General features: G+C 47.6%; 1 protein-coding gene across 1 annotated transcript in view; it reads right to left on the bottom strand.

The window, feature by feature from the left end:
* RAD51AP1 (RAD51 associated protein 1) overlaps positions 1 to 5299 on the bottom strand; it is a 193932-nt gene that overhangs the window by 105803 nt on the left and 82830 nt on the right. The window lies entirely within an intron of this gene.

The following is a 5299-nucleotide window of genomic DNA, read 5'->3' as shown; positions in this document are numbered from 1 at the left end:
AACGCAGCGGAGGAAGAAGGGAGGAGGGAGGGCGGAGGGAGGAAGGGAGGGAGGGGAGGGACAAGCGAGAAAGGTTGGCTGGGGAGGGGGGGGGAGGTAAGAGGAGCTATGTCCCACACAGGGTGACTTCCACCCTGCTCGCACTTCGCCGGCAGTCGCTGCCCGTCTTGCAAAATGTGACAACTTTGCGAGCTCTCTGCCGGGCTGCGGCAGAGCAGAGGCTCCCGAAGGGGAAGGCGCCGCTGCAGCCCCGCGGGGTCCCCGCAGCGGCCGCCTCTCATTCATCCCCCCGGCGCGGAGGGTGGGCCGGGGGCGGCGGGCACGGAAATACCGCCTTAAAAGTGCGAGCGGGGACTTTGGGGCGCCGCTTCCCCTCCCGCTATTTGCATAGCCAATAGCTCTGGGGCTCTCGCCGCTGCGCGCTGATTGTTACCGGGCAGATTATATTTTAAGGGCGCATGATGCCCGGGCATTGAGAACAACCCTGGCGGGATGGGGGAGAGGGAGCCGCATCACCTGGGGTCAGGCAGAGCCGCTCGGGCTCTGCCGGCATCGCGGGCAAAGCGGGCGAGCGGCCGTCGTGTCGGGCGAGTGGCCACCGGCGCCCCCTCCCAGGCCAGCGCGGGTGGGAGGGGTGGGAACGGCTTTGCCGGCTCTCGCCGGAGTCCAGCAGCACGCTGCCTCGGCAAAAGGTGGCTGGGACACGGCCCCATCCCCCTGGAGCGGGGGACGGCAGAGAGCAGCATCTCCCCACAAACCCATCCCTGCGGCCCCCCGGTCCCGTCCGCGGAGACTGCGGGGAGCTGCCGGGCATCGTGTGTGGCCCCGCCGCCGATCCTGGGTCACCGGGGCCGGGCAGAGCCGTGCCCGGCCAGGCTCGCGTTCGGGGGGCGGCGAGCAGGGGGCACGGCGAGCGGGACCCGCTGCGGCGCGCTCCGCAATGAAAGGCTCTTTAACTTCCACCATTCATTTCCCCTTCCTGGCTGCTCCCGCGAACAGGGAGCGTGTTGTGTCAGCGCACGTTTTCCTTCTCCAAACTTAAATTCATAAGCGCTCCCGTCTGGCTTTGTAGCCCGACAATGCGGCGATTGTGATGTATGTGGAGTTTTTTTTCGGGGGGAGGACAACGGGTGTCCCGATTGTAGGGTGATGTCTGGGGCACAGCGGGGAAGGGGTGCGGGGCCCCCCGCGATGGGGAGAGCAGCCGAGAGCACCGCGGTGCTGGGCGTGTGGTGGGGATGTCCCGTTAGGCGAAAAAAAAAAAAAAAAAAAGCACAAACAAACCTCCCTAAATCAATAATAAATGGAAACGTGCCAACTCTGCACGAGGAGGTGCCGCTGATCTGCGGCAACGTCGTGCAAAAAATAAAAAAAAAAATAAAAAAGAATAAAAACAACCACAAAACTTTTTTTCCCGCGGCCGCGGAAGCCAGCGTGCCCGAGCTGCCCCTTCGCCTTGCCCCCGTGCCCACGGGCGCTGCCGCCTGCGTTCGGAGGCAGCAGATGTTTTAACAGCCTCCGTGGAGAGATTACCGAGTGCCATATGTTAAATACCACCCTTCCTCCGGAAAAAAAAAAAAAAAAAAAAAAAAAAAAAAAAAAAAAAGGAAAAAAAAAATCCAAAACAAAAACAACAACCAGAAAAAACCAACCACTCCCCCTCCCCTCAAAAAAAGAGAAATAAAAAAACCCTAAAATTAATACTGTAGTACAACAGCAAACCCCACCCTTTTCGCACTCGCTCCCCTTCTTTTGCTGAGCTTCCTCACCCATTTAAAAGCATAAATGATTGAATCGAAGATCGCGGGGATGTGTGCTCCTCCTTCGCAGCCCTGCAGCCTCCAGGCAAGGGGGCTGTGCTGCTCCCAACCCACCGCACCGCCGGGTGGCAACACCGCCGGCATTATTCCGGGTTTGGGACATTTCTGCAGGGCACCAAGGGCTCCTCATCGCGAACCCCACGCGCGGTTATCGTGTAATCGATAATATGTAATGATATTTTATCGGGCTCTGTTGGAGAGCGCTGCAAAGCTTCTTGGGTTTTTAAAATAAATCCTAAATTCGTCATCACTTCTATTTATTTAATTTCTTTTCCCGGCGAATCTCAGAGAACCATCAGGAAGGTGCTTCAGGGGACAGGATGGGCTCAAGCTTTGCAGGGCGATAGACACGGTGTGAGTGCGCCCGCCCGCCGCGGGGTTTTTGTTTGTTTAAATGGAATAAGTTTTCCTTTGCAGTTCTTGAAACCTGAAGGCTGGAGTGTGAAACATGAGAATCTGAAAGTGAAACCGACTGGAAGCCAAAAAAGAAACAGATGAATGTGTTTCCACTGTCCAAGCTGAGGAAAACCCCGATAGCAAACAAACACCGTGAATAATAAAATGCGCAATTGGTTTGAAATAAAATTATTCCAGCGTCAGTCATTGGAAGCAGTCAAAGTTGATGGTTTGGTTGTTTGTTTTTTTAAATTTATCTGATTTTTAGCCGTCCAAAGGTAAATTACATAATTCCATGCTGTGCCTTCAACAGGGAAAAAAAAAATTATGATAAAAATTATCTTTTATTTCCTCTGTTTTTTGATGAAAGGTAGGAAAGGATGTGAACAGCTCAGGATCTTCTGTGTATCATCCATGTAATTTCAAGGAGTATTTTAATTATATAAGTTGTTTTCAACTCTAAATAACTGTGTGGTGGCAGCATTATAATTAACAGCCATATCAGACAACATAAGTACAGGTGAACAGGTGAACCATACCCTGTAATAGAACTATTCTCACCTTTAGTGTGTGATTTTATGCAGGCTCAATGGTTAACAGCATTAACTAATGGATTCTGTGTCATTGGTTAATATATTTTTAATTTATTGCTCCTTTCTGTTTTGTGCAAAGTTTCTTCTTTAACCTTTCTCATTCCCTAGTTTAAACTTTTTCAGAGCAGTAACTAGAAACTGTGTTTGTGCAAAGAGTGCACGGCTCCAGCCAGATTTCTTTATTAGGTGAGATGCGAAAGGGGTATTAAAAAAAAACAAGCTACAAGCATGGTCATGTACCTAGGATTGATGTTTTATGCTGGAAGACTCGATAAACTCATCACATTTATCCCAAAGAATTCCCAGGCTGGCATTGCTGCGTTATCTGGCAGGGGAGCCGCGTCCTCTGCAGCCGCCGCGCTCCTCTCCTGCAGGGGCAGGGTGATAAGCTGCGCTCGTTTGCTCGGGCACGGAGCAGGGAACAGGTGCCTCCCACACGCCAGGAAGTCAATGGAAAGTGACATTTTTTTTTTTTTTTTTTTTTTTTTTTTTGGCGCAGATATTTGAAAGAGCAAGCACGGTCCTGATAAATTACAGTTATGAACCACTGATATCAATTTCACCAGATGATAGAATCTGAAGGTGGCAATCCCCCTCCCTCTCTTTTATTTTATTTTCTCCTCACTGCCTATGAATCAGCTTCCTTTTCTTCTTAAAATGGCTTTGCTGTTAACCTCTTGCATTCCTTACCTGCTGGCATGTTTGTATCAGTCCTTAGTTCAAGAATGGCTTCAAGCTTAAATGTACAATTGTTTTTTTTTCTTTTCAGGCTGTTGACAGATATCAATAAAAGACTTTCTGTCCCCAGACCTTCAGCTGATCTCCATTATTTAAAGCATCTTGCTGTGGCATAGCTTCCTTCCTTCCTTCAAAAGCAATGCTCAGTCTTTTCTCTGTGGTCTCTCAGGTGGTTCTGCTCTTACTGAAACAAAAGCTTCAATTCCATTTTCTTTGCTTTCTGTCGACACTGAGGCAAAGATTTTACATTTCATACACATGTGTAACATACCCAGGTCTATACAAACAGGGAATAGGAAAGGAAGATGTTAAGAGGAAATTGCTGCTTTTATGGGGATTTGGGAAGGGCATATCTGAGTTGTCTTAACAGTGCTGTGAACTGCTAAATAATCACGGTATTTACTCCCAGGAGAGCAGCTGTATTTGAAAGGTAAGTGCAAAGATTCTGTTAATCTGCAGTGAGGGAATTATCCCGACACAGGCTCCCACACTGAATAGTTTGCTGAAACACATGTGGCATATATTGTCTGCCAAAGAGTGAGATATTTTATATGGAGCTTCATCAGGGTGGGATTTTGGTTTGGAAGCCACATGAATGACTGTGGGATGGGGATAAGCTGGACCTCTCATTGTGTGCAGATGTGTAGAGCACATCCAAATTCTGAAAACAGGTGGATTTTTAAGGGAAAGAATGGCTTGTCTTGTTACCTCTGTGAAAGCATAAAAAATTCTCCATGAAGAAATATAAGGCTTTCAACCACTATTTTGGATGTCTCCTTTGCATTCCAGGGACAATGAAATACTCTCTAGACCTGTTGATTTTTGTCTTCTTAACATGATCTGACAAAACAAAAAGAAAAAGAGTTTTATTCCCTGAAAAGAGACAAATATATGAAAACCTCAAAACAATAGTATCACAAAATAAAATGATGCAAATAAATGCTCTCTACTGAGGTGAACTATTTTACTTGTAATTTCCTCCTTCAAAACTGCTGAATTAAAAGCTATTCCCATGGATGAATAGTTAGGATATTTTAATTATCTCTGTGTCGATTACACTTACACCTGGGAAAATTAATTCATTTTAATATATTAATAGCCTAAAATACTACATTGCATATAATATTAATGACCACCTGAATACAGTGCTATCATTTGCTTCTTTTTTCTGTCCTTCTCTTTTGGAGATGCAGCATTTTAGTCCAATAATGGAGTGTTCCAGCACCAGTATGCTCCAAAACTTTGGATTTTATAGTGGGGTTTTCATTCTCAGTCTATGACAGTCAAATTGAAGCATTTTGAAAGGTGTTGCCCCTTTTCACAGTGGCAGTTCAGTCACTGACCAGGTGCCACATGGCTTTTGAATAAATGGCTTTATTGAGAATTCAAGCAGTGTGGGCAGTGAGAACATCCTGTCACCCATGAGCTCCTCAGCATCCCTGGCTTTCCCAAATCCTTCTGCTCAGCACTGCTGCCCCTGGTAAGGCTTTGGAGTGAGTGATGGGCAAACATGAGCTCAGGGACTGCCCCTCTGTGCAAGGGGGGACAAACATCTTTATTCTAAGCTCAGCCTTCATCTATTTCAGATCTCAGCTCACAGCATTTTCACACAGCCAGGTTTTGGCTGACTGAGATGTCTTGCTGAACATGGTCAAAGTCATGTCTGCTTTGTCTGAGCTCCATCCAAAGCCTGGGAAGTTCTTATTTGGTCTGGGCAAAGCTCCTGGTGTGGGTGAGAAGGTCCTTTGGGCA

This window comes from Erithacus rubecula (assembly GCF_903797595.1).
Source record: "Erithacus rubecula genome assembly, chromosome: 4".
Taxonomy (NCBI): Eukaryota; Metazoa; Chordata; class Aves; order Passeriformes; family Muscicapidae; genus Erithacus; species Erithacus rubecula.
Note: the sequence above shows the minus strand (reverse complement) of the source record. Positions and strands in the feature narration are given on the sequence as shown.